The following is a 25,899-nucleotide window of genomic DNA, read 5'->3' on the forward strand; positions in this document are numbered from 1 at the left end:
CTTCTCCAAGCCCCGTGGTTCTTCCTTCCTTGACTCTATCTGGTTCTTCCCCTGTAAGCGTTTGCCTTTCTCTACCCCTAATGGACTCTTTATCTCAACATGATCACTAGGCGTAAGGCACACCCTACATTCACATGACCTCATTAACAAAATGAAAACCCTATTCTCAAAGGGGATTCCATCCGCGGGAATAGGATTAGCATTTACAGCACATATTTGGGGAGTGGAGGTACAATCCAATCCACAGCAGGTACATGCTTATCACTCTAGTATGGCTTCTAGCCTCAGTTGGGAGAAGACAAAGACACCCCATCAATGCTACTTTTGACAGGTCCATCTGACAATCAGGCTGCTCAAAAGTTCCCTGCTCTCCTTCCCTCCCATTTCCCAGCTCCGATTGTGTGGCATGTTTTGGCTGCCCCTTCTTTGAAAACTCCCTCATTCCATTTTGTTCCCAGGTTTTCACCATCATCATCTTGACCCCTGAGCAAAGTGCAGTCTTGGTCTTCCTTCTCTTGGAAAGTTCTCATCCTTGGGGTGATGGCGTCCCCCTCCTACACTCCCTCCTGCTTCCCAAGGTAGCCTTTGCCAGCCTCTCTTAGGGGTGGATTGCCCCCGATGGTCCATGATGGTCCAACCCTCCTTCATGGGGCTGGACTCCTTTGGGGGCGGGGCGACTGCATTTGGCCTCTTCTCAGAGCCCAAACTCTCCCTGAGAGTCTTGATTGTTCCTGCGTTTCTCCTTGCTGACAACTCCAAGTGGTCTCAGCTCCATCTTCCCTGCTCGGGTCCTCCCTTCGGATGCAACCTGTGGAATTCCCTGATGAGGAAGGAATCCTTTGGGTAACAACACAAGGACCTCAAGACGAACAGCTCCAGAAAGGCCAGTGGAATATATTCTGTCTCTGCTGTTTCCTGACTGAGAAAGTTCACAAGTGTCTCAGGGCTCAGTCTGAACTCCGTGAGTCACGCTTCGTTTCCTCTCTCCTTGTCCCTCTTTCCCAACTTTCCATCCATCACCAAGTCCCTCGATTCTATTTTTTTCCTGAGTATGTATTGTGCTTGAAAATAGATTAAGCCACTTAATGCCTTAAAACACTCAACTCCAATTCTAAAACACTGAGATCCCAATGAAAGCCCTTCCATCTGGGTTGGCGCTGCAAAGCCATCGGTCCCAAGCCCACCCTGGAAAGAGGCGCCGTCCGTCGTCAGAGTGGAAAGACCAAGCTGTAGAACTGCCTCCGGCTCCAAGGTTGCTCCACTTCCCAGAACCTTGTGACGATGGCGGTTCGCACCATGGACTCGGGAAAGTCGTGACGACACAGCACAAGTGAGCGTCTCCAGAAACCACTCTCAGATGGGCTCGGCATGGAGAAGTCCAGCCTGGCCCAGGTACTGGGTCTGTCACCCCACACACACCTGCAGCGGAGCCAGGCACGCCGCTGTGGTGGAAAAAGCTGGGGTGAAGCTGCAGAGAAGGTCAGTGTGCCCGGAGTTTCCAGCGCTTTCACAGCCTAAGTCGTGCCCACATCGTCTTGCTCACCCCACCATGTACTTACTCCCAACTAGCTTTTGGTGGTTCCTATTTGCACTCATTAGGTTTTATGTCAACTTGGGTAGGCCAGGATCCTTCCCTGATGTGATCTAACTCCACGATGGGATCTTCTGCGAGGCAGCCAAGCAGCTCCTCTGCTCGCGTTCTTGATACAATCCAGGGAGGTCTCATTTGGGGTGTGGCCTGCTCTTCGTATACACTGACTGTGTTCACAAGCTGCTCCCTTCTTCTGCTGGGTGTGGAAGCTGCATCTGGTTGGTCAGCCTCCTTTTCTATCGCCTGCTCATCTCAGGAGCCATCAGAGGACTACCAACCTTGGATGTACTGGTCTGATCTCAGATTCATTTAGCTCCACCTCCACCAGCCTGTGCTCTCACTGCTTCACCCTCCTGTACCTGCTCATCAGCACCTGCAGCTACGAGAGTCAAGAGACACCTCCAACTGTCATTTGACCCATGGACACGCACTTCTACAACTGGCCTGAGCCAATTCTTGGTATAAATATCTTCATGTGTCCGTAAATACACAAGAGTCGCTGGTTGTGCTTCTCTAGAGAACTCAACACAGTGTTCCAATTTGGAATTAAAATATGATCTGAAATGTAAATGGGCAACAATATATTTCCACCCCAGCGCTCTCTCTCTCTCTCTCTCTCTCTCTCTCTCTCTGTGTGTGTGTGTGTGTGTGTGTGTGTGTTGCTTTCTCTGTGTGTGTGTGTATGTGTGTATGTGTGTGTGTGTGTGTGTTGCTTCATTGCAGTTGGCCTTGATGTCCCAAAGGGCCTATACTCATAGAGGTCTCTCTCTACATCTTTTAGCTTTAGTATTTGGTCTTCCATGTGTGATCTCTGGGAGGTTTTCAGGTGAACTCCATCTAGAAAAAGATGCAAATTTAAATACTAGGCATAAGAGGAATTAGTGTACTCTCTCATAATCAGAGGCCTTACGTTGGCCCCAAACCCAGCATCTTATGCAGGTCAACATTTTTTACTTTGTGATGATTGTGGTTGGTAGATGTCATCCAGTCAACTTTATTTTCCAACTCAGAGTGACACATAGCAGCACATAGCAGAAGCTGCCCCATTGAGTTTCAAAGGTGGAATCTTTATGGAATGTTTCTTCTCTAGAGAAGCTAGTGGATGACAAGCACTGACCTTTCTGTGAGCCACCACACAGTCGATCAGGCCACCACCAGTGCTCTGTACAGACCGTCTAAATCAAACCCAAGCCCACAACTACGGTGACAGAGTAGAAGTCTGCCTACAGGAAGAGCAGAAGTGCCCACGGCATTGTCAACGCCGTGCTCATAATCCTGGCAGAAGGAACCCTGGCGGTGCTGTCACAAGAGCGGTGGGCTGCTAACCACATGGTTGAACAGAGTTCAAGTCCACCAGCTGCTCCATGAAAGAAAGATGAGGCTGTGAGCTCCCAAAGAGAGAGTCTTGGAAAGCCAATATGGGGTGCCTTTCAGTTGGAATTGACTTACTTGATGGCAGTGGGTTTAAGTTTTGGGATTTTGTTTTTGTTTCATTTTGTTTTCATTTATATAAGAGCAGGCTGCTGCATCTTTCTCCCCTGGAACCTTTGGTAACTTCCAACCACTGGACTTTGGGTTAGGGGTTAAGTACTTTAATTGCTGCATCACCAAAATTCCATATACTGCTTAACCCCAAACCCTCTGCTATTGAGATGAACCCAACTCACAGTGACCCTGTCGGACCAAGTGGAACTGCTTCTTAGGGTTTCCTAGACCATCAATTTTTACAAGCGCATGAAGCCTGCTCCTCCTGCTGCTGCAACAGGAAAGTTGAGCCACTGACCTGCCAATGCTTAACCCTCTGTACCACCAGGGACCCTTCTGTGCAGCCTGATGCTTTTGTTGTGAGTTGCCATCAAGTTGCTTCTGTCTCATGGGGACCCGAGGAACAAACTAGCGAAACACCGTGTGTCCTGCGCCGGCCTCACAGTTGTTGTATCTGAGCCGCTGTTGCAGCAGCCACCGTGTCAGTCCATCCGACTGAAGGTCGTCTTCTTCCACTGACGCTCCACCTTACCAAGCACGAGCTCCTTCCCCAGGGACTGGATGGATAGCAGTCCAACGTGCATGAAACAAAATCTCACCATTCTCAATTCTAAGGAATATTCTCATGTGCTTCTCCCAAGACAGATTTGTTTGTTCTTCTGCCAATATATTTTGCCAACGCTATATTTCAAATTCATTCATTCTTTTTCAGTCTTCCTTATTCATTGTCTGATAAATCCGTACTGTGACCTGTGGCCTCAAAGTGACATCCGTGCACTTCGATCTCTAAGGTTCACCCAGTGCCATGTGTCGTTGGATTCCTCGGCAGAGCCTGTTTGCTGAAATCAAAGAAGACTTGAAGACCTTGATGATGAAAATCGAAGACTGCAGCCTTCGGTATGGATTGCCCCTCAATGTGAAGAAAACCAAAGTCCTCACAACTGATCAAGAGAGAACATTAAGATAGACGGAGACAAGATTGAGTTTGTCAAAGATTCCCTTTCACTTGGCTCCACAATCCACACTCCTGGGAGCAGCAGTCGAGAGAAACCCGCACAGCCTACTCGCTGGCATCTAGTCAAAGCTGACGCGTAGCAAGCCTGCAGGTCACAGAGAAATTGCCTCTTTGAGTTTCTGAGGCTGTGTGTCTTTCCAGAAATAGAAAGCCGCACCTGTATCCCAAGGAACAGAACTGCTGATCTTGTGATTCACAGTGCAGTGCCCAGCCCGCCCTGCCACCAGGGCCTTTAATGTACAGGGTCTTGCTGCGGTGGTTGATCATAGGGACCCGTCGTAAAACCGTTCAGCAGGCAGGAAACATCCTGCGGCGCCTCTCCAGCATGAGGCTGAAAGCAGCTGTTGCCAGGGAGTCAGTTCCCGCTGCACAGGCCCTGCTCGGAGGGAGGGCTTCCTCGGCTGACACCTGTCAGGAGCAGAGAGCCAGGCCTCTCTCCCTCCCAGCCACTGGGCGGTTTGAACCTTTGCTCAGTCATTTCCCCATCCCAGGCCTTCAGAGTTCTCTTCTTTTTAACTTGGTGAGTTGAGTGACGGTTTACAGAGCAGAACAGTTTTCTGCTCAACAATTCGCACAAATTCTGTTCCTTGTCATTGGCTGCAGTCCCCACAACGCAGTCCCTCCGACCCCACTTCCTCCTGTCTGCTTGCCTCCTCCTTCCCTAACGCTTCCCGCCCTCTGGACCTTGTGCAGGGGCAAGCGCTGCCCTTGGATCCCCGGGGGCTGGTCGTTCTAACAGCAAGTGCTGAACCAAGTGCAACTACTGTCCAGGAGAATGGGCCTGCCTGTGGTCTGGCTGAAAATCCAGGCGCAGGGTCTGAGTCCAAGCCTGAACGGTGAGGGAGGGCTGCAATCTCGGGGTTCGACGGCTTCTCTCTGGCCGGTGAGCTTGGTTCTTTTTTATGCTTTGGGGTTTGGGTCCACATTTCCCTCCGACTCTCACCAGGACCTCCTAAAGTGACCACTCTGAGTGGTGAGCAGTGCTAGCCAGGCGCCATTCAGTCCTCCCGGTCTCCTGTCAGAAGGCCTGAGGTTCACATGGTCCGATAGCCCTTTGGACTGATTACGTCCTTGCGTCTGTAATGTTCTTCACCCCTCTTTGCTCTGGGGAGACCAACAGTTTCCCCCTAGATGATCCCTCAATCACCAGTTTTTAAGGCACCACCTCTCCCAACCCGGTCCAGAGGCTCATTCCCTCACAGCGCTTGGTTTTGTCTAGGCTTCCTGGGTGCGGTGTACTATGTTCGTGGACATATTGGCAGCATTAGTAAAAGTGCGCGCGGAGAAATATCCCCTGTCGTATATTTGCTCCTGTGGCCCCGTTCTCCTTCCCTTGCCTGTTCACTTGCACGTCTACCCGTGAATCCACTCTTGTTGCTGCTAGGTAGCACTCAGTTGGTTCTGACTCATAGGCACCCAATGTACAGCAGAAAGGAACCCCGCCTGGTCCTGCCCTGCCCTCGCAGGGCTCGTTCTAGCCGCTGTGTCCATCCATCTTGTGGGGAATCTTCCTTGCCCTGTCCACAATGGGCATGACTGTCGTTTCTCTCTGCCATAACTTGGTGCCATGAACCTCAGCAGGCTGGCACAGGCCCCTCAATGGCACCCTCACAACATTCCCTTCTGCAATCCATCCTCAACACCTCCTCTCCCCCAACGCACCCCAGAGAATATCGCACAGAATCCAGCCTAGTGGCTGAAATTGGCAAACATTTGGTAAATTTCTCCTACACCCATGCGTCCACACAGCATGTGACATGCCTTGTCAGGTGGCTGCAGAGACTGCTGAAACACATGTGGTGGGGGCCTGGGTTGGCATCGCATTTTAAAAGTTAAAGTCTCATAATAATTTATGGAATAATGTAGCACATATAACCTGTATTCATTTATATGAGCCTTAAAAATTACTATTCTGAGTCAGACTTCCTTTAACTCGAACCAGCTGTCGGCCCAAATAGCTTGCTTTGACTTTTTTTTTTACATTTTTTTTTTACATTTCATTACACCCTAAAATCACTGTCAATACTTCCCCTTGGACCTTCTCTGCACATGCTTAATGCAATTATCCTTGGCAATCACAAATTGCATGACACTCAGACTTAACTTGGTGGGGAAAAAAGATGTTAATTTTTCCAAATTTCATTATTCTAGAATGGAGCCACTTATATGGGAATTACTTTAGAACTTATGATCAGCATCCAGGGATTTTCTAGTCAAAGAAGGGCTTGGCAGAGAGATTCTTTTCTTCATGGCAGTCGGCAGAGAGGGATGGATAACGCACAGAATAAAATTGCATCTGACTTTCTCCTTCCATCACGGCTCTGTTAAAGCAAAACCATGCTGGCTCCTCTCTCAGAAGCAACCCCCCTCCTCCAGCATACCTTTTATTGAAATGTCAGCGATGGGAGCATCCTCTTTGGCACAGCTACAAAGTTGCTTTCCCACTTCTTATGCATGTGAAAGCTAGATAATGAATAAGAACAACCTGAGAAGACTTGACACATCTGCATTACGGCGGCGGCGTTGGTGAGGAAGACGGAAAGTACTAGGGACGGCCAGCAGAATGAGCAAGTCTGTCTGGGAGGAAGTGCAGTCGGAATGCTCCTTAAAGTGCGGATGGGAAGCTTCCTCTCATCTGCTTTGGGCCTGTTACGCAGGGGGACCGTGTCTGGAGAAGGACATCCTGCTTGGCAAAGCAGAAGGTCACTGACAAGGAGAAGACCCTCCATGAGACGGACTAACCCAGTGTGTGTGAGCCCCAGGAGAGTAGAGAAAAAGAGGCCATAGACACTTGCGTGTGTGAGAAAGAGGTTTTCACGCAGGAGCAATTGCACGTTGAGAAGACACCCCAGGCTCCTTCCGGCGGCACTGGCATCACGGTGCTTCCACACTGGCTGTTAGCAAGGGATGGCTAGCCGAGCCCGGCAGATGCTCCCGGGGGGGAAGATGCCACACCTGCTCCCATAAAGACGACAGCATGGAGAACGCCGAGAGGAGTTCTGCTCGGTCCAGTCGCTTCCCTATGAGCTGGACTGGACAGGACATCAGTGGGATTGGGGGCAGGCTCCTTCCAGAAGAAAGCACAGCGGGCTTGTGGCTGCTGTTTTCTGTTAGGTTCCATCACTCTGACTCCTAGCAGACCTGCGTCCGGCAGCACCGCCCGGCCCTGTGGTGGGGAAAAGGAGGGAAATAGGCCATCCACCTGGCCTGGCACCTTGAAACACCAAGAAGTTCGTAGTGATGCTTCTGAACATGGGCTGGGTAAAGAGTGGGCGTGTCCTGAAGAGTAGCCAGAAGAAGACTGTCCACAGCCTGCCGAGCGTCTGAGGAAGTGCTGCCCCAGCTTTCACACTGCCCCTGCGACGGTGCCCGCCGAGGTTCGCCAACGGTGGGGGGCGGGGGGGGGGACAAGAGACTTGCAGAGAGACATGGAAGGTGTTCTAACAGCAAGCTGTAGGAGGCAGGGATACAGCTTCGCTTTCTCCGTCCATTGTCCACAGCTGGTCCTAGGAATGACAAGTTCAAACCAGCACAAAGAGATGAACGCGTTCATTCTTACTTTCTGTCGGTCCTTGGCCTCCAAGACCACAGTGTGAGAGAATGAAGAGGCACCGGGCCCAAGGGAAGTGCTGGTGCTCAGGCGTGTTGCTCACCCTGCGGCTTAGCGTGTAACACATTAATTTGGCTGTGCTGTTTCCCCTTAGAGCAGTGGTTCTCAACCTTCCTAATGCTGCGACCCTTTAATACAGTTCCTCCTGTTGGCGTGACCCCCCAAACATAAAATTATTTTCGTTGCTACTTCATCACTGTAATTTTGCTGCTGTTATGAATCGGATGACCCCTGTGAAAGGGTTGTTTGACCCCCAAAGGGGTCACCACCCAGAAGTTGAGAACCACTGCCTTAGAGGCTCAGAATTATTTCCATTATTATTAGAATGATTTAAGGACAAAGGGGTTAACTAAATTTACCATAAAACACATCAGGATTGAGTTAAAAGTCACTGAAAAGTTTATGATGTTAGTAAATGAGTTTGAGTTTCCAGTGTGTTCAGAATGAACAGGGCTTGTTGGAGATGCCCAGACTTACGGACACACCCACTTTGCCCAGCCCATGGTTGGAAGCCTCACTAAGGACCTCTTGGTGTTTATACCCCACGGCCTCTCTTTGTCCTCCTTATGCAGGACCGGCCCAGCCACTGAGTTTGTGTGTTGCTGAAGCCACAAGAAGCCTGCTTCCACATTATCTGTGGAAAGGCTGGTCACGTCAGACTCGGTTTTCCTTCAGCCAGGAGCAGAACAAGAGGTGGGGACGTGAGGAACATTGTGAGCTTTCTCTACTTTCCTAAGGGCTGCAGACTCTGGGAAGGCAAATCTGGTGATCTGTGAGTGCCGAGAAGTTTGTTCATACGTTCAGTGGGCAGACAGAAAACTACTTGCCCACTATGTTTTGGAAAAATGACCAAGATGCTCCTTGAGGTTACACACCGTTCTGCATCCATCAAACACTAGTTATCAATTTGTATTAGTAAAGCGTCCGGTATGATGCTTTGTGATTTACATAAGAGCAGAAATGACCGCTCGCCGCATTGAGTTAGTTTGGGTCCTCGAGGTGAGCAAGCCTAGTGATGCTGTATGAGCACGCACACGGAAAGAGGTCTCTGTCGAGAAATGGCCCACACAGGGGTAGACGCGCCAAGTCCACATGTAAGCTGTGGGCTTCTCTTGACCCAGGTAGCTACGGAAGCTGATGAACAGGAAGCAGGAAGATGAAGCAGGAGGACTGTAGGCTGGTGGACACAAAGGTCAATGAATCCAAGATGGCCAAATGGCTAGTCTCTTCCTTGTGACCCTTCTGTGAAGGGATGTCCAATGGTCTACAGATGGGCTTTGGGTCTCCACTCCATCATCCTCCTCATTCACACAAATGTAATTTTTTTGTTCTTGGTCTTTGATACAACTCTCCTCTAGTTCTTTAATGCTTATACACACACACACACACACACACACACACACACACACACACACACCCCGCCTCCACCATCATGACCCCAATTCTACCTTACTAATCCAGCTAGACTAGAGCACGTACACTGATACAGATAACAGCTTGCAACACAGGAAATCCAGGACAGATAGACCCCCTCGGGACAAATAATGGGAGTAGTAATACCAGGAGGGTAGGGGAAAGAAGGGAGAAAGGAGAAACTGACCACAATGATTGACATATAACCCTCTCCCAGGGGGACGAACAACATAAAAGTGGTGAAAGGAGACAGCAGTCAGTGTAAGACATGAAAAAATAATAATTTATAAATTATCAAGGATCCATGAGGGAGGGAAGGAGAGAGGGAGGGAGGGAGGGAGGGAAGGAAGGGAGGAATAAGCTGATATCAAAGGCTCAAGTACAAAGATAATGTTTTGAGAATGATGATGGCAACCTATGTACAAATGTGCTTGACTCAATGGATGGATGGATTGTGATAAGAGCTATAAGAGCCCCCAATAAAATAATTTTAAAAAAACAAAAGATGGCAAAATGAATTCAAGGTCAGCAGTCTACTCGAGGCTCTTGGGATTAGGTGACAAGCAGGAGGTCAATGAACTCGATGCAGAATCCACATACATCAGAAAACAAAGGGGCAAGAGAGCTCAGCTCTGCCCAGAGTTTCTCCACACCCCTAAGGAAGTGTCATCAGGCTTCGATCTGATTGATAGGCTGGACTCCATCTCTACCTTCATCCAGGTGTGTCTAGCTGACATAAACTCTAACCTCCGCACCCCTACGCTGTGGCAGGTAGAAATTCTGACACAAAATGGATTCAAAAGAGGAAAGAGAATGAGGTATCTGACATGGTTGATGTCAGATGGATGTTGGCTGAAAGTGGAGAACACCAGAAAGACATTTCCTTGTGTTTACTGATCGTGCCAAGGCATCTGACTGTGCTTATCATAACAAACTATGAAGAGCCTTGAGAAGAAGAGGAATTCCAGAGCACCTCATTGTGCTCTTGCCCAACAATACAACAAACTGGCAGATGGGTGGTGGACTAGGCAGGTGAACACAAACAATCACTCATTACCATCTAGACCAGTGGTTCCCAACCTTCCTAATGCCTGACCCTTTAATACAGTCCTTCAGGCAGTGTTGACCCCCAACCATAAAATTATTTTGGTTGCTATTTCATCACTGTAATGCTGGGAACTCGTGTCTTCCTCCCTGGAGGCGGGAGACACTGCTTTTCTTCACGCTGACAAGCCACATGGAGCTACAAGGATTGCAGCCCGAGCCCTGGAGCTGGAGGAGCCACGTGGAGACCCACACCAGCGCTGAGATGCTGCCACCGCCACTGGAGCCACAAGACTGTCCACCCACTGGCCTGTGATCTTCCTGAATTCAGCATCATTGCATGTGTTGTGTGAGTCTAAAGAGGAATTTATAGACTGGTTTGGGACATATGGGCTAATATCGGACTATGGACTTGCTCTGGACTAGACTGGGATGTTTTCTAAATATAAATACAATTGCTCTGTTATATAAAGTTATTTTTATACATATATGAATGTCTATGAAATTGTTTCTCTGCTCCACCCAGACTAACACAAAGGGTGTGTCCAGGTGATAACCTGAGGGGTCCTCTCTTCCCCTAGGCTTCCCATGTGTCTGACTTTCCTTTGGTGGTTCTTTGAGATTTTGCATTTTGCACTCTGCTTCATAATCTCGCTCATCCTCTGTTGTGGCCGTGGTTAGAGGGGTCAGGGGAGGCAGCGGGGAACCATCTAGGTCTTCTGATTTCAGAGGAGGTGAGTTGTGGCTCATGTAGATGCTGAAGTTTTGATTTCTTTCTTACTGTTTTTATCCTGGCAGACCGAGACTCACAGTTGCCTCTTCAGGGGCTGCCCCTGAGTTTCGCTATGACACAGATCATTATTTTGTGAGCTGTGCTATGCCAAAAGAAAGCCTGGCGGCTCAGTGGGCTGAGCGGCGGACTGCTGACCAAAATGTAAACAAGTCAAAACTTTGCCCAGCTGCTCTGTGGAAGAAAGATGAGACCTTCCATTCCCATTGAGAGTGACAATCTCGGGAGGTCTAAGGAGCACGTCTCTGCTCTGCAGGGCCACTGTGAGTCAGAGTCAACCCAGCGGCGGTGAGTGAAGGGTCCTGTAGAAGTGCTTATCATTTGTCTATTCAGTAAGTCTTCTCCTAGCCTAGATTGGCCAGTCCCAGCTATTTCATAGACCTTGTAGACTACTGTGGACGGGTTTGTTTTCTTGATTTCCTTTCAGAGTAGTCTTTGCTGATGTCAAGGAACCCAGCTAATTTTTATATGCTACTTCTGTACCCTGCAATGTCGCCAAATTCTTCTATTCCAGATGATTTATTGTGGCTTCTTTAAGGTCTCTATTCTCCACTGGACCCATGCCATCTGCAAACAAGAGCTTCTTTGGGCATGCCCTCCTGATTTGGATGCCTGTAGACCTTGTCTTCGTGCTTCCACCGGGACTTCCGGAGCAGTGCTGGGCAGGTATGGTGACCGTGGGCATCCTTGCCTCACGCCCATCCTCAGAGAGAAGATGGAGTCCTTTCTGGATACGTGCCCTCTGGAACTCAACCTGCGCGTGCAGGGCGGGGGAGGGGTTGATTTAGCTGGTCATGGATGCTACAGTGAGCAGTGGGGCCCACCTTTCCCGTGCTCAGGTTGGAAGCTGTGATAGTTAATTGTGCCAGCCTGGCCGATAAACACAAGTAGGATTAACTGAAGGGCAGAGGGATAAATGGCTCGGTGAGCCTTGCCTTGCTTGTTCTGTGCCTCAGTTTAAAGGGGTACACTACCTGTGTGCTGCCTAGCCTGTGGACTGTGTCGCTGTGAGTTGAGGTCCCTTTAAGCCCACACGATTGGAATGTTCATCTCTGGAGCTGGGGACCGACAGTTGATGACAGTTGGGAACCTGCCTTGCTGTGTGCTGCCGGGATATATATAGCCCAGCTCTCTCTACAGAAGGGGACTGGCAACTGGCGGCTCTCAAGCCTTAAAGGACTGCTAGTGTCTCACTGCTATATCATTTAACTGTTAATTTCTGGTATTATCTATCTGTATATAATTTAACGGTTTATTTCTTGAATTATATATCTATCTTTATAAATATATTTATACATAATTACTAGCAATCTGGTTTGTCTCTCTAGAGAACCCTGTCCAACACAGAAGCACTCTGCCTTTCCCTCCTAGATGGCCTCGCAGCGGCTCTGCTGTGCTGCCCACGTGGGACAAGGAGTCAGCACATTTCTCTGTGTTGCTGTCTCTTCAATGTATCCCCTTGCCTGCTGGACTTGCGGACACTCAACTCCAGTCCTGGTGCCCCCAGTCTCAGGCCTCAGTGGGATGCAGCAGCTCTCTCCCACATTACCACGGTCTCCCTTTGCCCCTCCCACTGTCTGTCTGTACCGCTGCCTGCAGCACCTCCCTCAGGCAGACGGCCGTCCTGCACCCCATCACTTGCATAGTCGTCCTCACTCTTCGCAGAAGCTTCAAGGAAGCAGTGGCTTTCGAGCACCTTTCCAATGAGGAACTAGTCTCAGGGATGAGGCCCTTGCAATGAGTGCAGTCATGTTGGGGGGAGTGGGGGGGGGCCTGGGAACTGCATGCGGAATCGTCTTTGCAGAGTTCTGTGTTTTAAACTTAAGTCTGTGGTTCGTTCTGCGTGGACGTTCATGAGAAGGGTAAGGTCTGGGCTGGAGTCAGGGTTCAGCGTGTGGTGTCCTGCTGTCCTTCGCTGGCCACTGTCAGGTGAGCCAGTTGCCGCACATATCGATTTTCTTGTGTCCTGAGCAGAGCTCTAAAACTTCAGGGGAAACAGGTGACTTCGAGATTTTGTCATTTGTATTTGAAGGTTACAGTCAGGCCACAGAATGTGTATGCTGTATATTTGGCCATGTACAGTGTTTTAAAAGAATAAGTGAAAAGCAAGCATCTATTGGAGCAGGCCACTTTTCAAAGAAAAGTATCTTTTCCATCACTCTCTCAACTTTGTACGCCATATGAAATTGGCAGTTATACCATACTGGATAGGTAGACATAGACATACAATAAAAAAGGATGCTAAGTTAGAGAGTTAGAGAAAGTATTTTTCTAATAAACTCAAAAGGAAACAAGGACACATATTATAAGTAAATATGTATGTGCACATATGTGAATATGTACTATGTAAATATGTATTCAAATCTGGTCCTGGAAGAAATACCCCTCTCCTTAGGAGCTTCGCCTTGGCGCAGTAGGAGGAGCTGGTGAGGAGAGCGCTCCCCTGCATTGAGGCGGGCCGGCAAGGCTGAGGAGCTAAACCTGGCTGGGCCTGGGGATTTCAAAGCACGCGCTGTTCCCGAGGTAAATGTTGAACCCGTGGGAACTCTCTCAGTCTAACCTAACGACAAGGGAGAGGTTGAGTGCCTCCTGCCCCTCTCTACCTTATCCAAATGCCAGACTGCGCCTCCACACAGAGCAACAGCACTGCCGGCCCCACAGAAAACAACTGTGCTGACAAAATGCCACCACCTTCAGAAGAAAGCCACAAAGTCACCAAAGCCACCGCCCTCTTATGCGAAGCCTCCCTCCTAGGTCTGTGCTTCAGAGTGTCAGGGGTTCAAACCCACACACTGCTCCACAGCAGAGACTGGGCCGTCTGCCCTGTAAAGGTTCGCTGCTTCGGAAGCTTACACAGGGTGTCTGTGCGGTTGGTGTTTGAGCCGTCTATTGCTGTGGACACAGCGATGCTGATGGACAACCTGGCATGCCTTCGTTCTTAAAGACTCACATCAAAAGGCTTTTAAGACTTCGGGGGCAGTGGGGAGGGGACCCAGGGCCATAAGTAATGCTCAGCCCCGGTGGCCGTCATATGAATAACTCAATGGTCATTGAGTGCCGCGGCCCAGAGCGGCCCACATGAATGGCACATGAAGTTGGGGAACTCTTAATGTTTTGAACACCGTCTTCCAGGATCATATTTGCTTGTATGTTTACATAAGTTCATATTCACATATGTGCACATATATATTGCTTATCTCACCGACTTCTCCCCTGCCGGTCCAAACCCAAACCCACTGCCTTTGAGTCCGTTCTGGCTCATAGTGACCCGAGAGGCCGGAGGAGAAGTTCCCCATCGGGTCCCCAAGGTGCGAGAGGACAGCTTCATCATTCTACCAAGGGACAGTGCGGAGGGCCGAACCCCTGACTTTGTGGTCAGCAGCCAGGGTCTTACCATCGCTCCACCAGGACTCCTCTCAGGAGTCTCAAGGCAAACCCACTGCCATCAAGCCCACTCCGACCCACAGTGCGACAGGACAGTGGAGCTATAAAGCTTTCTGAACGCAGAATGCCTCAGGGCTCCCACAGAGGCACTGGTGGGTACGCACCTCGAATCTGTCCCTTAGCGGACAAGTGCTTTAACCACTGCACCACCAGGGCTCTTTCTGAGGTCCTGCCCGTCGCTACAGAATGAAGTCTGACCTGCGGAAACCCCACATGGGCTTCCTGAGGCTGCTGCTCTTGATAGGAGCAAACTCCTCGTCATTTTCCAGCGGAGTGGCTGTGCTTTTGAATGCTAGCCAGCCTTTTGGTAAACAGTGTACCACTGAGCCTACGGCGCCCCGGCTCCTTCACTCAGCTCACGGCCATCGAGGTGATTCTGACCCACAGTGACCCTGCAGGTCAGGCCAGCACGGCCCCTGGGGGGTGTTGAGAGTGTCACTCTTTACTAGAGTATCTTTACTCTGTATCTTTCTCATACAGAGCGGCTGCAAGTGAGCCAATGGCCTCGGAGTTAGCAACCCTCTCCGAATGACCCACCAGCTCGTGGAAGAACCCAGTGCCCCTGGAACCCATGGCCTTGGCAAGGGGGGCTAGTCTGAGTGACCACCATGAGGACAAATGCCATTCCACGTGGGTCGTGGTCACAGCCCCCACAGCTTCTGCCATGGCAGGGACATGCCGCAGCCGCAGGGGCCCCCACCAGCATTGCAGCACATGGCCTCGAGAGCAGATGCCAAGGAATTCCTGCTTCATCAGCCTCCCCTGTCCCTGTGGACAGGGCCCAGGTGGCTGTCATTTTTTAAGGAGCCCGTGCTGGTTCATGAGATTCATTCCACACATATTAACTGTTCCCAGCCACCTCCCCTGAGCACCATCATGCCACACGCCTGGACACCTGTGCTGACAGATGGTCTCCAGCCCACTTGAAATAAAAGATCCGACTGAGAAGTGGGGGTCACAAGAACACCCTCAGGGGCACGGAGCTGTCTGTCCCTCTCTTCAACAGGGAGTTCTTTCAGCGCCTGGAGGGGGGCTGAGCAGAGTACCTGAGATCAGGCCCCTTGGGACCCTTCCAACGGGCACCGAGTGGCTATGAAAGGACCCCCGAGTGAGCGAGATGGTTCTGTGCTCCCCCAAGTCCCCACCTTCTCGGGAATGTTGCCCCTCGAAGGTCATGCCGCGATCCATCAAGAAATCAGAGTGCTCATGGGAACTCAAGAGTGGGGGTGGCGGGGCTGCAGGTATCAAGATGTTCTGACTTCTTTATTGCAGACTGGGGAAAGGTTAACAGAGAAGATCAACTTCCCATTCAATCATTCAGACACATTCTGTGCTGTCCGTGCCATGTGACCACAGACATCCCATCTCCTCCCTGTGGTTCCTGTTCCCATTCCTCCTTTCTGACCCTCTGAACTTTGACCTGGGGTCAATGCTGCCTTTGGTACTGAAGCTTAAAAAAACCTTCACTACCATCGAGTTGATGCTGACTCACACTGACCCTGTAGGACAGGGTAGAACTGCCTCTGTGGGTTTCCGAGACCAGAACTCTGTACAGGAGCAGACAGCTTCCTCTTTCTCCCAAGTAGTGACCAGTGGTTTTGAACTGCTCACCTTGCAGATCACAACCACTGCGTGACCACTGTGCCACAGGGGCGCCTTGGATCTGCAGTGGTTGGTCCTTCTAAGGCAGGGGTAGGGAACGCACAGTCCGCTGGCCACGTAAGTCCCAAGAAACCATCAATATCTAGTCTCAGCAGAGCGAAGCCATCCCCGCTGTCATAGTCGAGGGAGGTTCATTAAATGTGTGACCAGCCTGCCCTCCAATGAGGTTGGAAACATCCCGATGGCCCTTGGCAGAATAAAGGTCCCCCTGCTGAGGTCGGTGTACCTCCAAGTGCTCGCGCTCCCCTTATAGACCTGCCTGCTGTTTGCCTGGAACTGGAGCCCGGGGGAGTCCAATTTTGGCTCTGAAGGTGACCAAGCGCCACAGTGTTGGGAATTCTAAACCAAACTCGCTGCCAACAAGGCCATGCCAACCCACAGTGACCCTATAGAACAGGGTAGAACTGCCCCTGTGAATTTCAGATACTGGAACTCTTTACAGAAATAGAAAGCCCCACCTGTCTCCCTCAGAGCAGTTGGTGGTTTCAAACTGCTGACCTTGTAGTTAGAAGCTCACCAAGTAGCCCCTGTGCCACTGGTGAGAATCTCAGAGGTTACACAGTCCCTATAAGTCCAGCAAGGTGGGACTTTTTATAATTTTAAGTTCTGTTCCCCACTAACCTTTGTACAAATACATTCTTGAGCATGGCCGAGCACAGAGGGGCCAACGCGATGAGACCTTCTTAGCCAAAAGCTAGCCCCTAAGGAAGGAGTCCCCGGCCCTGGGGGCTCAGGGTCATGGTCTCCATCCACAAAGACGATGCAATGTTCTACACCGACCGCGCCGAGCAGCTGCCAGGCTCTGATACACTCACGGTGGACCAACATTTTGTGGTGCTTTCTGTTGGATTTATATCCATCACTTTATTCTACTTTTTGCAGATGAGCTTGTGGTCTTTGACTACCTCACATGAAGGTCCAGAGTGAGACATAAAGTGAAAACAAGCCACGCGAGGGCAGCAGTGGAGTGCCCGGGTGCCCTGAGGGTGTTAGACACCATGATGATTAGGTTGCCCTGTCAGCTCAGGAAGCTCTGAGTGGAGACGAACCTCTCCATCAGGCATCCGCCCAATGCGGTCGCCGTGGGGCGTGGCCTATTGATAGGAGACCCTGTGGACAACTGGTCTCTCTCCTGCTGTCCCTCGCCTTTTTGCTTCCAGAGCCAGTGTGCCAAGTAGACTGCCCACCCTGGAGCTGTCTACACATGTGCGCTGACCTTGGATCCAGGTGACTCTGGGCCCACCAGCCTGTGACCTCCCTGCTTCCTGCTACATCTTCTGGCTCCATCGGCAGGCAGCTAGCTGGGTGAGTCGGGGCAGGCCTCCAACTAGCATCTGACCCATGGACTTGTGTTGCACTGGGCTGGACCACTTCCTCAGTATAAATTTCTTTCCTAGGCTTCTATGGGTGTCACTGGGTCTCTTTCCCTAGAAAACTAAGCCTAACACCCACATCAAGGCAAGGGCTTCGCAAGGGGCTCTGAGCCTGCCACGGGGCACACCACCCTGGCACGGGGCACACCACCCTGGCACAGGCTCCTCCCTCCGGCCACGCTCGCTGGTGAGGAGCTGCGTGCAGCGTCCTGCGTGCTCCAGAGTCCTGATCTGTGCGTTTCCTCCCACCTCAGCACAACCTCCCATCACTCACAGGAGCTAAACCAGCAGCCCTGGCTGGTTCGAGGCTGGATGCCAGAACTGTCAGGTGCTGACCCTTCAGCAGTGCATCTCGGGGCCTGGTCTCCATTACCCAAATTTCCACCCCAGAGAACTGAGCTCTTTCACAGCCCCATATCTAACAGGGACCCAAAGCCATTGCTGCTGTCAGGCGTCAGCAAGTCCAGGGGACGCAGTCATTAGAGCGACTGAGGAACGTGCACCCTGGCACTTTTCTGGAGGCTGTCTGCTCCTGGAAACTGTGCCAGAGTCAGAACCCACAGGGACAGTTCTGCCCTGCCCTACGGGGTCACTGTGTGTCAGCATCGACTCCTTGACAGTGAGTGAGGGACTGAGTGAGCGAGCGAGCAAACACTGATGTCATCTTTCAAGTGAGTGGACATGGATGTCATCATTCAGGGTCGCACAGGTCTGGCATGTGTGTCATTCTGTCCTGCTCTGGTGGCCGGGAGTTGGAACCGACTTCACCGCTCCTCACATCGACGGCCCTCTTCTGGCAACCAGACACCAGAACACTCTCCCCCGGGGCCGCTGGGGGGATTTGAGCCACCCTTTGGCTCTTAGCTGAGCACTTGGGCAGGGCCCCACTCAGGCTCCCAGGTGGGGAATGCACTAACCTGGGTCCTTGTAAGTCTAAGCCACTCCACGGGTGGCTGCGCCCCAACCATACCCTGCCCATATGGTAACTTCTGGAAGTGACCTACCCTGTAGGGAAAACCCCATACAGACCTCACTTTCATGTGCTGGGTATTAAATTGGCGTGTCGTCTGAGGGAAGGGCAGCGCTGGCCCCTGGGGGAACCATTTTCCATCACCCCGGGGATCCCAGCTTTCCCGGGTTATAGGGAAGCAAACTTGAGGGGTTCTCTGGGGGTCAGGGGATGCACAGTGAGTAGCCGCTGAGGGTCCTCCACAGTCCCTGCAAATGCTTTCAGTCCCGGTCCTCATGGTGGGGGCAGGGGAGCTAGATTTAAATTCCACCACTCGGTTCCAACACGTTTGTAATTCAAGCCAAGGAGGTACTTCCAGAGCAGCTGTTATTTAATAATAGTAACAAAAGGTGATGTCCTGCCGAGAATGGAGAGCAGGAGAGTGGATGTGGCCCATCAGGGCCCGTGAATGGCTTTTTCAGATGCCGTCATGTGGCCTCTCTCTGGAGGAGCCTCTGCATGGGCTGGTACCCCAGCATCTGAGCCTGCACCAGGGCCTGGCCCATCTGCACCTCCCAGAGAGCAGAACTACAGGCCCCATCAACACGGACCAGAAGGGGGGGCCTATAGCTGGCCGGTCACTGGGTGTTCCACCACCCCATTTTTCTGGCTAATGCGGGGCCTGGATCTTTCCTTATCCTGTGATTCTGGAGAGTGTGGAAGGGGACGCAGGGCCAGAGGCAGCAGCCGGAGGCCTTGCATGGCCAGCATCGGTGGCCAGCCTCCAGTGGAGACAGCAACAGGCCTCTGGACCCCGCTGGGGTTCAAGGCCAGTGTGCAAGAGGCCTCATTCTGGTGTGATTCCAGCTCTTGATTGTGCCAACCAGGAGGGCCAGGGAGCTGGTGCCAAACAGCGGCGGTCCCGCTGTCCCCAGAGGGGAGGAAAAAGGAGCCGCCAGCCGGGCCCACACGCGTGGATGGTGCAATCAGAGCAGGGGGCTCTGGGAGGCGCTAAGCAGTGGGTGGGAAGGGGGTCTTGCAGAGGGAGGGAGCAAGGAGGCCTTTGCTCTCCGTGGATTGTTTAAGAAAGAGCGTGCAGCAATGAAGGGCCTCCTGATGGATTCGTGCGGCTCCACCCCCACCTCCCGCACCTCATCCATCATTGCTCAGGCACGGAGGGGGGGCGGGGGGGGGGGCAGAGGGTGCTTAATGGCTTGCAGATGATGCCACAGTGTCGCGCCAACCTGTGGGAGGTTTTGACAGGGGGTGTGGGGGAGAGGCGGGTAGAGAGGGTGGTGTCCTGCTGCCCACAGCGAGGAAGTGAGTGTGCCCACTGAGCTTGGCGGGAGGGGGAGAGAAAGCAGCCCCCTAGCCCTGTTCCTTCCCCTCCTTCTAGGCAGACAGGTGTGGTACTCAGCATCTGGCTGGGAGGTGACCAGGACACCTTCCCTAGCAGAGACAGAGGAGACAAAGACAGAGATCGGCTCCCCCAGGACTGAGAGAGAGAGAGAGAGAGAGAGAGAGAGAGAGAGAGAGAGAGAGAGAGAGAGAGAGAGAGAGAAGAGCTCCCCCCAGCCACACCCTGAGTCTGGACTTCCAGCCTCCTGCACCCTGAGACAACAAGGCTGTCCCTCAGAGCCACGGTGGTGTCCGTGACACTGGAACACAACCACGGCTGTTGTTGAGGTTGTCGCTTGGTGCTGACCCTATGCCCAACAGCAGGAAGCGCAGACGGGCCCTGTGCCGTCTCACAGTGGTGCTGCCTGCCATCTGAGCCCATTGTTGCAGCCACCGTGTGCATCCAGATCCTTGAGGGCGCTTCCCCTTCCTCGCTTCCCCTCCCTGGACCAACCATGATGCCTTCTCCAGGCGCAGGTCTCTCCTGACAGCATGTCCAGAGTATGTGAGATGAAGGCTCCCCGTCCCTGCCTGTGGGGAGCGCTCAAGCGCACTTCTTCCTGCACGCTGTGCGGACCCTTTGGGCAGGCTGTGGCACTGTCAGTGCTCCTGGCCAGCTCCACGGTCCAAGGGCAGCCTCTGCGGTCTTCCTTATTCAGTGTCCAGCTTTCCGACGCCTGTGAGCCCACTGAAGATCACCTGGCTTGGGTTAGCTGCAAAGGAGCCCTGGTGGCTTAGTGGGTTGTGTGTTGACCTGCTAACGACAAGGTGAGCTGTGCAAACCCACTGACCGCTCCATGGGAGAAAGATGAGGCTTGGAAACCAGAGCAGCTCTACTCTGTCCTGCAGGGTCCCTGCGTTGGGCCTGACTCAATGGTCACGAGTTTGGATGAGGCGCAAAGTGACACCCTTGTTCCACACTTTCGCGAGGTCTTAGGTCGCAGGGCTGCCCAGCACAGTGTGTCGTTGGATTCTTGACCGCTGCTCACACGAGCATTGGTTGTGGATCAATGACTGAAGTCCAGTGGAATGCTTCACAGGTTCGATCCTTTCTCCATCTATCACGAGGTCTACTGGCCAGTTGTGAGATGTGGGGAGCTGGGGGAGGGGGCGTACAGAGTTGTCACCATGCTGAAGTCTGCAGTCCTTGATTTTCCTCACTCACTGCCTCAAATCCCCCTCGTGTGCAGCCAGCAAGGTTGCGTCCACCTCATGTCATGGGTTCTTAATAAGTCCTCCTCAGCTCCTGAGGCCTCGTCCTTCACCTGGCCCAACACCTCTCATTATTTGCCGGCCGGCAGATTTGAATGAGTACGGTGAGGTACCCCCAAATACACAGGCTCCTGAGCCTAAACCGCGCGGCACTTCCCGGTTGTGTTCTAATGACAGCCCCGTGGTCCCTGGACAGGTGCCCGTGAAGAGGTGTGGGGTTCCTGTCCATTTCCATGCGATCCAGTGTTGGTTGTGACCCTCACGGGTAAATGCCTTTCCTGGTCAAGGACACTGTAAGCGGTGACGCTGGCCATTTAATCCACCTATCACACACTGAGAAGCCTTGGAACTTAACCAACTTGGCACAGCCTTTCAAGAAATGGTAACTGGAGAAAAATGGATGCCTTTCAAGGGTGTTTTTAAGATTAGGGGTGAGGGTGAGAAGTCAGAAGGTGCTATCTCAGTCTGGGTTGACCAGAGAAACAAATTCATAAGCACTCGTGTGTATACCATATGTACTCGAGTATAAGCCGACCCCAATATCAGCCGAGACACCTAATTTTACCACAAAAACTGCATTAAAAAATGTGCTGAAAAATTTGGCTTATACACGAGTATAGATGGTAAGAAAGACCTTTCTATCAAAGGGCAGTGGTACATTGAGAAAGCATCCCAGCCCAGTCAGATCAAGTCCATTGTCCAATATTAGCCCATATGTCCCATACCAGTATGTAAAGTCCTCTTCAGACTCACACAACACATGCAATGACACGGAGTGCAGGAAGATCCCAGGCCAGTGGGTGGAAAGTCTTATGGATCCAGTGGTGGTGAAAGCATCTTAGTGCTGGTGTGGGTCTCCACATGGCTCCTCCAGCTCAGGGCTTGGGCTCCGTCCGTGGAGTCCCACGTGGCTTGTCAGCAGGAAGAAGCTGAGTGTCAAGCAGAGAGAGTGTGCCAGGCCTCCAAGGAGCTATTTATCTCCATCACGCCTCCATATGAGGTCATCAAGCTGCGACCCAACTGACAGGCTAGACCCCACCCCTCCGCAAGTTGACCAGAGATGATGTCACGGCCACAGATGCCTAATGATTTCCCAGGGAAACTCTCACCACATCGCCCTTGTTTGCCGAGAGGAAAGAGCAGGGACGTTGTCCTGAGGGAGGAGAGCTTTCTGGTGGAGCTTTCCTGGTGCTTCTCTGCTGCAGCTGTGGCTCACTTTCTCAGAATGCTCTCAGGATAAGCAGATGAGATCATTCTGATTTTTTGGCAGTCATGGGCGTCTTTCCTGATGGTTCTGAGATGGGACTCTTAAGCCCAGAAGCAGGGTAAACCTGACCAAACCTCTGTCTCACACTCTGTTTCTGTGGTCCCACCAGATTATTTGGTGGGAGTTATACAGAAATGGGTAGGACCATGAATAATTAATTTCACATCCTCACAGCATCCCAAATAACGACTACCATGACCTCTGTTCTTGGCTGGTCCATGTTTGCTTTGGCTGGACCACCTCCACCTCTCGGTAGCCCTTACTGACCCGCTTTGTCTTCAGGGCCTTACTGGTAAAGCTGTGTTTCCCCTCCTGTTACAATTCCTCCAACGTGTGCTTCAAGATCTTGATCTAATTTGTTTAAAGCTTTCTCATTTGCAGCTGATGTGAACTCAACAGTTTTGGCCTGCCCAATTTAGTTTTTCAGTCAGAATTGTGTAATTGAATCAACTGAAATGTATCTGAACAAGATTACTTTTTCCTCCCCAATTGTCATGGCCAGACGACTCCCTCGGACTTCATGCTCAACACCATCTCGCCCCTTATTGAAATGTAGTTCATGGTAAACCAGTAAGTTATTGGGAGCGTTGACATCATCAACTTTGTGTAAAGCATCGATGATGTCACCATTCTTCCTTCATAAATTTGCTGTTGGTTCTTGCTTCAGTTAGCAGAATCCATGTTGCTCTATAGGCTCCTTTCAACTGGATGTCGTATCTTTCTTAGAACCTCAACCTAGATCCTGTTCAGACAGGTTATAACAACTCGGATCTGTGCAGTAGTAGCAAACTTTCTGCTGTGCTGTGTTACATAAATAGGAAAGCTGATATGGTGATACGGCATGGGCACTGTCTTCTCTTTCAGGAAGAGCAGATGGTTCCATGCAGTGGCTGTGGCCACGGACCCCAAAAGAGCAACCATTGTGAGAATGGCACAGGACTGGGAAGTGTTTCATCTTGTGGTGCGCAGGCTCACTGTGGATCAGAACCAACTCAATAGCACCCAGCAGCAGTTAACCGCATACTGGGCAAAGGGGCGACAGCGCCCAGCTGCCGAACAAAAGGCCAGTCTGCTCCCGTAAAGACTGCCACCTTTGAACCAGTTCCGCCTGGCCCTACATGGTCACTCTGTGCTGGAATCGACTCGACGGGCATGTGGTGCAACAGGGCAGAATAAGGCCTCTTAGATTTCTCCAGCGTGCGTGATGAATGTTCGACATAAACAGAAAAAGATGAAAACGTGTGTTTCAATGCACAGAAACGAAGCTGCAAACACCTACCCGAGATGCGTTCAGATGGTACTTGGTGAAAATACTGACAAAGATCCCCAAGATGTTCCAGAACGACGGAGCTTACCAGAGCCCTTTTTTGTGGCTTGGGTTTTTTTTGTTGTTTTTTTTTGCTTAAGTCATTTTATTAGGGGCTTGTACAGCTCTTATCACAATCCATACATCCATCCATTGTGTCGAGCACATTTGTACAGATGTGGCCCTCATGATTTTCAAAACAGTTTCTTTCTACTTGAGCCCAACCAGAGCAATTTTGAACAAAACTGTCAACTCTGCAGATTAATCTGGTCTGTTGTGCCAGGACAGCTAATCAATGTCAATTTCAATATTTGTAGATATGAAGCTCAATGCATAATAAATGGAAAACATAAGAAATAGTCCAGTTGGTATCTGTCAAGTGCTAATGGTTGGAGCTGAACTGCGGCATCAAGATGCTTGAACAGCCTTCGTGTCCAGGAGTCAGATACATTTCAATATGATGTCAACTTTTGGAGCATTAGCAAGAGAAAGCCATGCTGAATCTGATACCGAAATTAAATTCAGCCAAACACTTTATCTCAGCATCTGTTTCATATACACTACTGCGAATCAGACCGGATATCAATATCCAAAACATGAGTCAGACATTTTGACTCAGAATTGGCCAAATGATCTTGTACAAACCCCATCAAGTGGGTCCTTGTAAGTTGTGGCTGTTGTTGCTGCTGTTGTTAGGTGCCTGCCATCAAGCAGGTTCCGACTCAGAGACCCCAGGTGCAGCAGATGGGAACACTGCCCACTCCTACCCCATGCTCACAATCATCACTAAGTCTGCGCCCTTGGCTGCAACCACTGCGCTAAGCCATCACCTGAGAGTTCTCCTCCTTTTTGATGGCTCTCCACTTGACCAAGCAAGATGCCCGTCCCTAGCAACCGGTCTCTCCTGATGCCACGTCCAAAGTACACGAGACAAAGTCTCGCCATCCCTGCTTCTAAGGAGCGTCGTGTGTACTTCTCCCAGGACAGATGTGTTTGCTCCTCGGACAGCCCCTGGGACCTTCAATGACTTTGATCCCACAATCCAAAGACATCAGTCCATGTTCGGTCTTCCTCACGCTGTGTGTAGGAGGCTGTTGGAGACACTTTGACTTGAGACAAGGCGAAGCCTAGTCTCCAAAGTGACATTTTTGCTTTTTAACGCTTTAAAGAGATCTTGTGCAGCAGATTCATGCAAAGCAATAGTTTGAATAACTGACTGCTGCTTCCATCGGTGTTAATTGTGAATTCAGTAGAATTAAATCCCTGACGGCTTCGTTTTCCTCCCACTGTCTTCATGTTTCCGATTATTGGCCCAATATGTGCAGATTTGGGGTTTTTTATGTTGAGATGCAGTCCATATTGAAGGCTGTAGACTGATCTTTAGCAGAAAGTGTTTTTGCTTTCAGCTAGCTAAGTTGCGTCATCTGCTTATCGGAGATTATTGATGAGCGCCCACAATCCGATGCCACAGTTTTCTTCACATAGTCCGGGTCCTCAAACTATTTGCTCACCACGCATATTGACCAAGTGTGGTGGAAGGCTACAACTCTGACACACATCTTTCCCGACCTGAAAGCACACAGTATCCCCTTGCCCGATTTCAACAGCTATCTCTTGGTCTGTGTACAGGCTTCACAAAAGCACAATGAAATGTTCTAGAAGTCCCACTCTTCAAAATGTCATCATGGTGGTCATGCTCTGCACAGTGAGGCATCAGGTGGATCTTGGCTGGAAGCAGAGGACACCAGAAAGATGTGTGCCTGCGTTGTGAGCTGGATGGCTCCACACAGTCAATAAAACAAACGGAAATGTGTTCTCTGCTCTTGGTCAAGACCCCTCAGACAGCTGCAATCATATTCTGCATCCTGCATCCTCTTCTGAATCCAAATTAAATTTCTAGCAGCAAAATTATGTTTGCGTGTGATGCTAATGTCCGCATCCTGTTCATTCACTTTTGTTTGTGATTGTTATGTACACGGATCTATTTAGCCAGCTTATCAGGCAACTGTCTTCCAGATTTCTTGGAATCAATGAGCGAATGCTTCCTCACTTTTTTCTAACATCTCAATTAGCATTCCATCAATTCCTGGTGCTTGGTTGTTTTTGCCAATGTCTTTAGTGCAGCGTGGAGTCCTTCTCAACTCACAGCTTCTGGATCAGTTGCTACCTCGTGCAGAGATGGAATGACGCACTATTTGGTCCGTGGACTCCGTGTGTCCCTGGCCATGTGGCTGCTTGCGGCAGCAGTCACCGTTTGGCCGTGGGATCCTTCGCTAGTGTACAGCAAGGCTTGAATATTTTCTTCAGTTCTCTTGGCTTGAGCTTCCTGCATGTGTTCCT

The sequence above is a fragment of the Tenrec ecaudatus genome, chromosome 7 (genome assembly GCF_050624435.1).
Source record: "Tenrec ecaudatus isolate mTenEca1 chromosome 7, mTenEca1.hap1, whole genome shotgun sequence".
In the NCBI taxonomy this organism is placed as follows: domain Eukaryota; kingdom Metazoa; phylum Chordata; class Mammalia; order Afrosoricida; family Tenrecidae; genus Tenrec; species Tenrec ecaudatus.